This window comes from Bos taurus, chromosome 8, assembly GCF_002263795.3.
Source record: "Bos taurus isolate L1 Dominette 01449 registration number 42190680 breed Hereford chromosome 8, ARS-UCD2.0, whole genome shotgun sequence".
In the NCBI taxonomy this organism is placed as follows: domain Eukaryota; kingdom Metazoa; phylum Chordata; class Mammalia; order Artiodactyla; family Bovidae; genus Bos; species Bos taurus.
In genome coordinates, this window is record NC_037335.1 from 58763084 (window position 1) to 58776949 (window position 13866).

The following is a 13866-nucleotide window of genomic DNA, read 5'->3' on the forward strand; positions in this document are numbered from 1 at the left end:
TTGAAGACATCCTAACTTTCTGTCCTTTCAGGCGCTCCTCAGACTCTTAGCCAGTCAATATATCTTAAATACCATTCATTTCACCAATGAAAGCCCATTTCTAATACTCATCATGCTGATTAGAAGTTGCCAGTTTCTCTAATAAGAACTTATTTCAAATATTTATTATGCTGGTTAACAAAACTACCAGTGACAATAAGCAATGAGGGTAAAAAAAACACACCTTCAATTGTTACCTCTGAAGTGTGGCCTTTGTTATCTAATGTTAGATAACCACCCCTGAAATGTGGATTCCTGTTTATACCAACTGCCTCTTGGTTAGTAAATTAAACCACATACATTTATATTATACTAGGTTTGTGTTGAGTATTTTAAAGTATATAACAAGCAGAAAAGTGAAAGTGTTAGTCGTTCAGTCATCTCCGACTCTTTGTGATCCCATGGACTATAGCCTGCCATGCTCCTCTGTCCATGGAACTCTCCAGGCAAGAATACTGGAGTGGGTAGCTGTTCCCTTCCCCAGAGGATCTTCCCAACCCAGGGATCAAAACCAGGTCTCCTGCATTGCGGGCAGATTCTTTACCGTCTGAACCACCAGGGAAGCCCATATAACAAGCAACATAATGTAAATTATAAAACATATTAAAACATTTTATCTTTAAAAATAATTATTTTAATAACTGGCTGGAAAATGCCATAGACAGAGGAGCCTGTGGGCTGCAGTTCATAAGATCACACGAGTTAGGGACCAAACAGCAAACAGCAGCTGACTCCAAAGGCAAGTCTGTTATCCCTTGTAAAACTGCAGCAAATACTGGGAGCCTTTTGGTCTTAGGTCCCTCAGGCTCCAGCAGGTATAAGAAGCTCCATGCCTGGACTCAGCACAGTTCAGCTCCCAAGTGTCCCAAATGTTTTCCTCATTATCTTGACCCTAATATGGAAGTTAGTTCCTTTGAACTGATTTTCAGAATATGCACACCTGCACTCCCTCATTCATCCATCCCTCATTCATTCACTCCTTCATTCAATGTCTTTACTAAAGGTTTTACAAAGTTGAGGGCTTTATACATCAAAACACAAAATTTTAAGATTTAACAGTAAACTGCTTATTCTGGCCATTCTTCTACACAGACTGAGGCCCCACATCTGGTTGCTTACTCATCCCCTGCCACAGTAGAGTTACTGGTTTCATGACATAATAGTTACATTATTTGGTAGAGCAGGGTTAGTTACTTTCCTTCAAAGTCTCTCTTCCCTCAACTCAAGTGCTTTCAAATTTTGCACCATTGGGTGATCTGATTTTTCCAGTAACACAAGACATTCTAGAATTGGGAGGAATGACAAACGACAAAGATAGTCACATTAGTGGCCATTTAAAGCCATATTATGTGTGTGAAAGTGTGAAAGTATTAGTCGTTCAGTTGTGTCCAGTTCTTAACAACACCATGGACTGTAGCCCACCAGCTTCCTCTGTCCAGAAAGAAATATCAGGATCACTCAAATCTAAGGACAATTATCTAGATTTCTAATACAACTTTTCTAACTTTCAATTTGTCATTTACATAGGAACTATTATCCAGCAAGGATCATTTCTGCATTCTTCTCTTCTAATGAAACATTATTATGTTTCCCACATCTAGTTTTATGATATATAGCCTTTATTCAGTTTTCTAGGAAAGAAAATATCATTTTATTTCCTATATGAACAAGATCTTCTTCTCCCAGAGACAACGTCTATCATTCTATTTGATTCTCTGCAGATGAAAGACTGACGCTTTGAGATTATAAACATAATCCATAGATATGTTTATATACCCCACACTCCCAAGGTCTGAATGGTAAGGAGATAAAGAGGCTTGAATCAAGCCTCTTTAGGTCTGTGTTGGGTCCATGAATTAAGGCAAATTGGAAGTGGTCAAACAGGAGATGGTAAGACTGAATGTCGACATTCTAGGAATCAGCGAACTAAAATAGACTGGAATGGGTGAATTTAAATCAGATGACCATTATATCTACAACTGTGGGCAGGAACCCCTTAGAAGAAATGGAGTAGACATCATAGTGAACAAGAGAGTTCGAGATGCAGTACTTGGATGCAATCTTAAAAACGACAGAATGATCTCTGTTCATTTCCAAGGCAAACCATTCAATATCACAGTAATCCAAGTCTATGCCCCAACCAGTAACACTGAAGAAGCTGAAGTTGAATGGTTCTATGAAGACCTACAAAACCTTTTAGAACTAACACCCCAAAAAGATGTCCTTTTCATTATGGGGTACTGGAATGCAAAAGTAGGAAGTCAAGAGAGAGATGGAGTAACAGGCAAACTTGGCCTTGGAGTACAGAATGAAGCAGGGCAAAAGCTAATAGAGTTTTGCCAAGAGAACACACTGATCACAACAAATACCCTCTTCCAACAACACAAGAGAAGACTCTACACATGGACATCACCAGATGGCCAACACCGAAATCAGATTGATTATATTCTTTGCAGCCAAAGATGGAGAAGCTCTATACAGTCAGCAAAAACAAGACCAGGAGCTGACTGTGGCTCAAACCATGAACTCCTTATTGCCAAATGCAGACTTAAATTGAAGAAAGTGGGGAAAACCACTAGACCATTCAGGTATGACCTGAATCAATCCCTTATGATTATACAGTGGAAGTGGCAAATAGATTTAAGGGACTAGATCTGATAGACAGAGTGCCTAGTGAACTATGGACGGAGGTTCGTGACATTGTACAGGAGACAGGGATCAAGACCATCCCAAGAAAAAGAAATGCTAAAAAGCAAAATGGCTGTCTAGGGAGACCTTACAAATAACTGTGAAAAGAAGAGAAGTGAAAAGCAAAGGAAAGATATAAGCATCTGAATGCAGAGTTCCAAAGAATAGCCAGGAGAGATAAGAAAGCCTTCCTCAGTGATCAGTGCAAAGAAATAGAGGAAAACAATAAAATGGGAAAGACTAGAGATCAGTTCAAGAAAATTAGAGATAACAAGGGAACATTTCATGCAAAGATGGGCACAATAAAGGACAGAAATGGTATGGAACCAGCAGAAGCAGAAGATATTAAGAAGAGGTGGCAAGAATACACAGAAGAACTGCACAAAAAAGATCTTCATGACCCAGATAATCACGATGGTGTGATCACTGACCTAGAGCCAGACATCCTAGAATGTGAAGTCAAGTGGGCCTTAGGAAGCATCACTATGAACAAAAACAGTGGAGGTGATGGAATTCCAGTTGAGCTATTTCAAATCCTGAAAGATAATGCTGTGAAAGTGCTGCCCCCAATATGCCAGCAAATTTGGAAAACTCAGCAGTGGCCGCAGGACTGGAAAAGGTCAGTTTTCATTCCAGTCCCAAAGAAAGGCAATGCCAAAGAATGCTCAAACTACTGCACAATTGCACTCATCTCACATGCTAGTAAAGTAATGCTCAAAATTCTCCAAGCCAGGCTTCAGCAATATGTGAACCATGAACTTCCAGATGTTCAAGCTGGTTTTAGAAAACTCAGAGGAACCAGAAATAAAATTGCCAACATCTGTTGTATCATCAAAAAAGCAAGAGAGTTTCAGAAAAACATCTATTTCTGCTTTATTGACTATGTGAAAGCCTTTGACTGTGTGGATCACAATAAACTGTGGAAAATTCTGAAACAGATGGGAATACCAAACCACCTGACCTGCCTTTTGAGAAATCTGTATGCAGGTTAGGAAGCAACAGGTAGAACTGGACATGGAACAACAGACTGGTTCCAAATAGGAAAAGGAGTATGTCAAGGCTGTATATTGTCACCCTCCTTATTTAACTTATATGCAGAGTACATCATGAGAAATGCTGGACTGGAGGAATCACAAGCTGAATCAAGATTTCCAGGAGAAACATCAATAACCTCAGACATTCAGATGACACCACCCTTATGGCAGAAAGTGAAGAGGAACTAAAAAGCCTCTTGATGAAAGTGAAAGTGGAGAGTGAAAAAGTTGGCTTAAAGCTCAACATTCAGAAAACAAAGATCTTGGCATTCGGTTTCATCACTTCATGGCAAATAGATAGGGAAACAGTAGAAACAGTGACTGACTTTATTTTGGGGGGCTCCAAAATCACTGCAGATGGTGATTGTAGCCATGAAATTAAAAGACGCTTACTCCTTGGAAAGAAAGTTATGACCAACCTAGACAGCATATTAAAGAGCAGAGACATTACTTTGCCAACAAAGGTCTATCTAGTCAAGGCTATGGATTTTCCAATAGTCATGTATGGATGTGAGAGTTGGATTATAGAGAAAGCTGAGCACCGAAGAATTGATGCTTTTGAACTGTGGTGTTGGAGAAGACTCTTGAGAGTCCCTTGGACTGCAAGGAGGTCCAACCAGTCCATCCTAAAGGAGATCCAACCAGTCCATCCTAAAGGAGATCAGTCCTGAGTATTCATTGGAAGGACTGATGTTGAAGCTGAAACTCCAATACTTTGGCCACATGATGTGAAGATCTGACTCATTTGGAAAGACCCTGATGCTGGGAAGGACTGAAGGCAGGAGGAGAAGTGGACAACAGAGCATATGATGGTTGGATGGCATCGCTGACTCAATGGACATGAGTTAGAGTAAATTCTGTGAGTTGGTGATGAACACGGAGGCCTGGCGTACTGCAGTCCATGAGGTTGTAAAGAGTCAGACAAAATTGAGCAACTGAACTGAAACTTCTCAAGTTAATCCCATTATTGTTATAAAAAAAGATAAATCTGGGTCTGTTTGCCTATTCAAATGCAAATTAGGGAAATGTGGGCCCTAGTGTCTTCTGATGCCTGAGTATCAGAGGTCAGAGAGCTTGAATTCAGGTAACATGGGCAGGTGAGTTTGCTGCCAGAGCAGTCCTGTCCAGATGCCTGTAAGAAGCCTGTGGCACGTGGGCTGCCAAGAACTGCACTTTTGTCCATGTAGGAATATGTAGTCTGTGAAGGAAAAAGCCATGAATAGCAAATTGAGAGGAGCAGTACCTCTCAAACTTTAGTGGAAAGGAATTACCTAGGATCTTACTAGGAGAAGGCAATGGCACCCACTCCAGTACTCTTGCCTGGAAAATCCCATGGACAGAGGAGCCTGGTAGGCTGCAGTCCACAGGGTCACTAAGAGTTGGACACACCTGAGCGACTTCACTTTCACTTTTTACTTTCATGCATTGGAGAAGGAAGTGGCAACCCACTCCAGTGTTCTTGCTTGGAGAATCCCAGGGATGGGGGAGCCTGGTGGGCTGCCATCTATGGGGTCGCACAGAGTCAGACACAACTGAAGCGACTTAGCAGCAGCAGCAGCAGGATCTTACTAAGATACAGTTTCTGACTCAGCGGGTCTACAGTGGAGCTGACGTTCTGCCTTTTGAACCAGCTCCCCAGCAATGTCAGTGCTACTGGTCCAAGTAGCAAGATGTTAGAGACAAGTGAAGTCCTCATACAAACTCTAGAGGACATTCTAAATAGAAGATTTGGATTTTATCTCAGTGGTTTACTAAGGACCTCATAAGTATATATTTTTTTAAATGTCTGAATAAAGTCATCAGATCAGATCAGATCAGTCGCTCAGTCGTGTCCGACTCTTTGCGATCCCACGAATCACAGCACGCCAGGCCTCCCTGTCCACCACCAACTCCATAAAGTCATACTATTTTCAATTTTTTTGTGGAAGTAAACAGCATGCATAATAAGTAAGTAGATTATGCCTCATGAATCTTTTACAAAACCATTTAACCACCATCCTGACCAAGAAAGAGAATATTACTAGCATCCTAGATGCCTACCCACACCCATGTCTAAATCACTACTCTTGCCTTCTTAACCAATCTGACTCTTACAAGCAGAGGTTAATTTTGTCTGCTGTAAACTTGAAATAAAACCATGCAGTGAGTACTCTTTTGTTTCTAATTTTATCATTATTTTTATGATATTCATCTATATTATTTTATGCAGTTAGTTGTTTCTCAGTCCTCTCCACTACAGTCAGCAAACTTTTTCTCTAAAGAGCCAGACAGTAAATATTTTCAGCTGTGGCCACCATATGGGCTCTGGTAAAACTCCACTGCTATGGTGTGAAACCAGCCTCATGATACATAGACAAATAGACCTGTCTCTGTTCCAATTAAACTTTATTACAGAAGCAAATATAGGTCAGATTTTACCTGTGGGTCATAGTTTAGTGTCTCCTGCCCTATTGCAGTGCATTGTAAGGATTTATCACAATTTCTCTCTCCATTTTCTTCTTAATGGGTATATTAGTTTTCTATTGCTGCTATAGGAAATTATCACAACTTTAGCAGCTTAAAACAGCACACATTTATTTTCTCCCAGTTCTGTAGGCTGGAAGTCCAGGAGGGCTCAACTCATTCCTTTCTTCCAGGTGCTATGAGGCTGATATCAAAGTGTCGGCAGACCTGGCATCATATTCAGAGGCTCTGGGAAAGAAATTGCTTCCTTCTCATCCTAGTGGTTGATAGAAGATGGCCCCTTGTGTTTGTAGAATGGAGGTCCCTGTTTCCTTGCTAGCTGTCAACTTGAAGTTGTCTTTAGCTCTTCCAGGTCACTTTTAGTCCTTGCACATGGTTCCCTCAATCTCAGAGCCAGTAACTTAACATCAAATCCTTCTCACACTTGGAAAATCTTTTCTAGAAACTGTATTGTTTTATGTTCCACATTTAAATGTACAGTCTTCCTCAGCTGATTTAGGTTATGGTATCAGGGAGTGCTGAAGAATCATTCTTTCTTCTATGTGGCTATACAATTGACCGGGCACTATTTATTGATAATATTGCCCTTTCTCTACTGCTCTGTGGTGTCAGATGTCATCCATCAGTGGCCAGGAATATGTGAGCTTACACTTGGACTACTTATTCCATTGATCTGGTACTCTATCCTTATAGTACTAATGACTATAGCTTTATTATTTAATATAAGTGATATGATAGTATGTCTTTGCATTTTGTTCTTCAGGATCGTGAGTCTGACAGAGTTTGACCTGAGACTGATTTTGATTGGCATGTGCTCCATGGTAGGGAGTTTGTAAGGGTGGTCTCCATTTGCCTCTAGCCACTGAAACTACCAGTGCTTACTGTAAAGAACTAGGTTTCATTGTGTGAATTATTTGGCTGTGGTCAGTTTGCTATGCATTGCTAGTTAGTTTTGTTCTTTATCCTGAAGGCAAATAGGAGACAGTAAAACAATCTAAGCAAGCAAATAGTTTTTATTGCTTTTTAATAAAAAAAGTTAGATGAGACAATAAGTTTCATGGTTAAATAGATGAATTTAATGGTTAAATCTTGTTTTAAACAAATATAATAACAGTCATAAAGAAGATAGGTGATGAACCTGGAGTTTATTGAAGAGGTCAAAGCTAGAAATGATAGGGCCCTGAGATAAGCTGTAACAGTGGTCATATAGAGAAAGTGGTGGATATGAGAAAGATTTAATGGGTGCTACTTGGAGATTAATTATATCTGGAGTGTTGACTCCATTGATAAGGGACGTAATACCTAACAATGCTACTGACAAAGAATTCTGGAGAAATTATGGATAAGGATAATGGGTTGAACATTGATCATGATGAGATTAAGTTACCTGCAACCTCAGTGGAAATATTTATCAGAGGGAAATAGGGCTGGTTCTTGGCAGAGAAATCAAAGCTGGAAATATATACTGGGGAGTGTTTTGAATTCAGATGATAACTGGAGCCATGATTGAATCAGACCATCCAGAGAATGTGTACATAACAAGAATAAAAAAGTATTATGGATAGAATGTTGGTGAATTTCACCACCTATAAGGCATGCTAAAGAGAAAGAGACTACCTCATATTAAAATTGAATCTTCAATCACAGAATTACTGCCATCTCAAAATAATAACGGCTCTACTTAAAATATATAATATCACACAGAAAAATATTGATCTTATCTGTCCTTTTCTGTAAGAGTCCATCAAGATAGTATTTTCTGCAATAGAAGTGTTACCTATAATGTTAATCAAGTTATATGATCACATCAGAGATTAAAGTGAGGAAGACAGTCATAAATGATAATTTTCATGATGCAGCGAGGTAGTCTCATTTTATTTAACAACAGATAATGACTTCCCTGATGGCTCAGACGGTAAAGTGTCTGCCTACAATACGGGAGACCCGGGTTCGATCCCTGCGTCTGGAAGATCGCCTGGCGAAGGAAATGGCAACCCATTCCAGTACTCTTGCCTGGAAAATCCCATGGACAGAGGAGCCTGGAGGGCTACAGTTCATGGGGTCGCAAAGAGTCGGACACGACTGAGCGGCTTCACTAATGACAGAGAAGTGGAAGGGGAAAAGTCTCAGCTGGAAGTGAGTGCTTAGGCTTTCATGCTGCTGCTACCGCTGCTAAGCCGCTTCAGTCGTGCCCGACTCTGTGTGACCCCATAGACAGCATCCCACCAGGCTCCATAGAATAGAGGAAATTCTCCTTGGAACATAGAGATGGTTAAAATGAAATGGTTAAACTGAGAGGAATTTGGTGTATCCCTATCTTCAAGCCAGGGTTCTATTTGCATGCATTGGGTAGACATTGGGTATGTCCAGCTTCTGATGATGAGGTTGAGAGTTCCTAGTGATCTCCCTGAAATTCCTAGCAAGGCATGTACAGTGAAATACCTGAGATGTAGATAATAGTGAAAAGCAAGGCATGCTGGGACAGGAAATCCACTCCCCCAGGCCAGCTGTCCTCAACCTGTAAAGAATCTGTCGCCCTCAGGGCTCTTGAATAAAACCACCAAAGGCCATCAGTTCACGGATTCCATGTTGATTTCATCCAGTAAAGGAGCTGCTTCATCCACAGGGTAGCAAAACAATATAAAATTAGAGGAGGGAATCAAATCAATAGTCAGTCCAGCGAGAGACAGTATGTGTTCTCCTTTGAGCTGTTAGCAGGTGTGCTGGGTGAATACAGATAAGTTGATAAATGGCTGATTCGATAGACTGGTAGCAAACACATGCTTTGCCAGAGACGACTTTTTAAGTCACCATACATCAAACAGACAGTGTCAGCCTTTGAGGATAAACCTGTGAAGCCTTGTAGTGCTCTTTGAACTACCTCTGAGACCAGAGACTGAAAAGGGGCCTGAGTATTCCTCTGAATCCACTGGGAGGATTGAAAGCTTCAAAGAGGAGAGCCATCATATCCAAGGGGAAATACATTGATTGAAGGAACCAGTGTGAAATAGTCTTTAATAATTACCAGAAAGCTGGAATCGACTGGTGTTTTGCTGAGCTATATTTTATCTTTATTGGATTAACTGTGACACAGTAGGTTATGTCAAAGGGAATCTGCATGAATATTAAAAGTAAATGTGGTGTGAATAATAGATAACTTACATTAGATGCACCAGCATGCAGTAATTTTTATTCACCTACATAATTAGATTAAAACAAATCTGCTGAATAAAATACATTGTCTTACTATAATCCAGTTTGAAACACCCAAAAGTTATGACCATAAGGATGTTTGCTGGTATTTTACATATAAATACATAATTCACCCTAAGAAATGTTTTCTAAAAGGTTCCTGGTAGTTACAAGAGGTGATTGTGAACATTAATATTCTTACTATTCTAGTAAGAAATATCCTTTAGATCAAATTAAGACTCCTACAATGTTTATACCAGAATAAAACCACCACCATGTAACTTTTATGTTCATCTCTGGGAAGTCAGCTCTATTTCTCTTCTGAAGTAGGAAAACTGGCATTAAGACTTTGCTGGTAGATCTCAGTCCTCCCAGTCTTCAAGCTGGCATCTTCTCATCTCCCTCATCTGCCCAGATGCTGTTCACTACTGCTGAAGAAATTCAGCTAGAATCTGTTGTAACAAAAGGTGGGTTCCAACACTGTCTAATTCTACCCAACTGTGGATGCTGGGGACTCCCTGATCTACCTCTCTCTGCTTCTGGGCTTCTGGTTGTCTTGGGCTATTGAAAAAGAGTGTATCCATGTGAGGACATTTGAATATGGCTCAGCAAAGTCTGTGGGAGGCGTGGGCATCACTTCTGCTGGATTACGTACAGGCAAAACGCTGACAGATACAGGCCGAAACCACCCGTCCCACACACAGAGGGCCATGTGGCTCATCAGGCAGGTGATAAGTGGGGTTTACTCTTAGGCTGATGAATGGGCTGCCAGTCCCAGCTGGTGGTACTGGCAAAAGATGGTGTTGGGCTCTTTCTGCTGATCCTGCTTTCCTCCATGTGATGCTCAGGTGACACTTGCCTCCCTCATCCAGTTCCTCTTCCCCTTTCTCAGCCCAGTGCACCACAGCTAAGGTGAAAATCAGCAAATCAGACATTCCTTGATTTGTCTGGGTCACATCCTGACTTGCTCATTTGGTCCCAGAATAATGAGTAATAATGTGCCTTTTCATTCTCAACAGTGACCTAATTGGACATGAAGTTATGTGATCACCCTAGTCTTGTCCAGTCTTGCTGGGAGATCACTATCGAGTCCCCCAGTCTTCTCTTGCAATCTGCTGTTACAGCACAAACTGTTTCCTTGCCTCCTTCTGGGCATTATGCTCAGGTTCTTCACAGCCTTTTTTAAATCTCTCTCCACAAAATCAGCTCTTGCAAATGAAAAGTTTGGCTGTCCAAGTAGGTTTCTGAGGCTGGCTTTTTTTAGAAGCTCAAAAGGGAACATTAACTGCTTTGCTTTCTTGTTATATTCCTGCCACTCTAATTCTCCTTGAGGCAATGTAGATGGCTGATGACTGAAAGTGTCATATACAGAAAGGTCCAGAAAAGAAGCCTCAAGGGTTTGTATGAGAAGTTATTTTCTTACCATTTTCCCACTTCTAAGTTCCTAGTTGCAACTTGCAGTCTCAAGATATTCTTGTCACACCTTATGTGCCTGGTGTAAGTTTTATGGAAAAATAATAATCCCTATTAATTATTGAGTATCCAGCATCCACCACACAGGGTACCTCCCTTGCAACGTCCTCTAAGAAAGTGGTTATTATCATTATCCCATTAAACAAAGAAGTTAACTCACCTGTACAAGGCTGTACACCTCATAAATGGTGGAGCCAGAGGTTAAGTCTGGTCAATTTGACTCCAGATCTCAGGTACTTAAAACAAAAAGCACTCCTCTAATGACCAAAGCTTGCAGATCTATAACTTGACAGATTAATTCAAATACAGTATAAACTTCCTAATCCTGAGAGAGAGGAAGGTATGATAAATGCTGTCAGAAACCCATTTTCAATTGTGTTGCGTGTGCTTAGTCACTTCAGTCATGCCCGACCCTTTGTGACCCTATGGACTATAGCCAGCCAGGATCCTCTGTCCATGGGATTCTCCAGGTAAGAATACCGGAGTGGGGTGCCATGCCCTCCTCCAGGGGATCTTCTGACACAAAGATCGAACCCGTATCTCCTGTGTCATTCGGCGGATTCTTTACCTCTGAGCCACCTGGGAAGCCCTCTTCTGACAGGATGGACCAAAAGCTTTCTCTCAAGAATTGCTCTCTTCTCATAATTATTCCTGTCTATGTGCCTTTCAGCTCAGAGACAAGTTCCCTGCAAGGAAAGGGTCAATGGAGGTGGCAGTTTGGTTAAAAGCGGCAAGTCCCTCCCTCCAAAGGCAGGGTGTCAGGGTGAAACGTGGCACCTGAGCTCCACCTACTGTGCTTCTTGAAGTTGCTTTAAACCCCAGAGCCCAGCTGGCCCAGAACCCAAATCCACTCTGCTACCAGGTGCCTACAGTCAGCTCTGAGGCCCCTACTTCCTGAATAGCCATCAGAGAAGCTGTCAAGATCAGACGGGCTGCATCCTCCCACCGTGTCTCACAGGCAGTGAGAGTTGAAAGGAATCACGACAGAGGTAGAAGCTGCTAATGTAACAAGATGCATGTATTTAAAAGGATGACTGAAAATGGATGAATATGTTTCAGAAATCTAATTCACCGTGTAGATGCATGAGAGCAGAAATCATTTAAGCCAGTCTCTCATGAGAGTTGATACAGTACATAAATAGAATAACTAGCCATTATAGATGTAGACTGCTTTAGGATTGTCAAAGCCATCACCCTGAAATTACTCCAGCGATATCTAATCTCCATCATATAGTCGATATGTGTGGGGACCTGTGTTGATAAGGTGGAATTAATCTCTCAAAGGTAAGGCTGTTTTTTCCCCTGATCGAGTTAGGTGTTCTTTAGTGATGGATGAGGTCAAACCGTGACCAGCAGAATTTGTCAGAATTAACACAGATGTTCCTACATGTGTTGTTTGGGTTGTGATTCTCCATTGTGGCTTTTATTGTTCCCTTCTCAACATTTCACCACTGTGGCAGGTGTTTCCTGAGTGTGCACCCTTTGTATTGCTTTACATCCCTTGGCAGAATGGTACTGGGTCAGGGCCTCTCATGAGGTTACAGCCAGTGGATCTTGTATAATTTTATCTCCCTTGATCAATGTAACGTATGCATGTAGTAGAAAAGCAAATAGAAGAGAGAGCCTTATAAAATACAGCAAGAGTCTTATCACCTCAAAACTTCCCACTGCACCCTCCAAGGGCAATCCTATTTCTGTTTCTAGGGTTTTTTGACCGTTAGACATGGATCTGAACAATTTGTTTTTAGGGTTAATTTTTGATGTGCAAACTTTGTATCAGTTTAACTTCCTGATATGATTGAAAAGAATACTCTTAAATATCTTCCATACCCTCTTTTTGTTCTCTCAGTTTATAACAGTTATATGACAGTTTTTAGTACTGCTAATTCTTACTTTTGAAACTGCAAATGAAATTTGTAGCCCCTGGTTTCATTCCATATATCTTTTTCCTTTGGTTTAAAACTTTTTATTTTGTTTTGATGTACAGCCAATTACCAAGCAATGTTGTAGTAGTTTCAAGTGAACAGCAAAGGGATTCAGCCATACATATACATGGATCCATTCTCCCCAAAACTTCTCTTCCATCCAGGCTGCCACATAACACTGAGCCGAGTTCCATGTTATACAATAGGTCCTTGTTGGTTATCCATTTTAAATACAGCAGTGTGTCCATGTCCATCCCAAACTCCCTAACTGTCCCTTCCCTGTCATCCTTCCCCTTGACAACCATAAGCTAATTCTCCAAGCCTGTGAGTCTCTTTGTTTTGTGAGTTCATTTGTATCATTTCTTTTTAGATTCCACATAAAAGGGATGTCAAACGATATTTGTCCTTATCTGTCTGACTTAGTCCATGCAATATGACCCTCTCTGGTCCAACCATGTTGCTGCAAATAGCATTATTTCATTCTTTTTAATGGCCAAGTAATATATTATATTGTATATATGTACCACATCTTCTTTATCCATTCCTCTGTTGATGGACATTTAGGTTGCTTCCATGTCTTGGCTATTGTAAACATTGCTACAATGAACACTGGAGTGTATGTATCCTTTCAGATCATATTTTTCTCTGGATATATGCCCAGGAGTAGGATTGCAGGGTCTTATGGTAGCTCTATTTTTAGTTTTTTAAGGAACCACCAAACTGTGCTCCATAGTGGCTATACCAATTTACACTGCCACCAACACGGTAGGAGAGTTCCATTCTCTCCACACCCTCTCCAGAATTTACTGTTTGTAGATTTTTTTGTGTGAGACCAGACACTGTAAAACCAGACACTGTAAAACTCCTAGAGGAAAACATAGGCAGAACACTCTCTGACATAAATCACAGCAATATCGGTTTCAATCTGTCTCCCAAAATAATGGAAATAAAACAAAAATAAATAAATGGGACCTATTGAAACTCAAAAGTTTTTGCACAGCAAAGGAAACAAACAAAACAAAAAGACAACCCACAGATTGGGAGAAAATAGT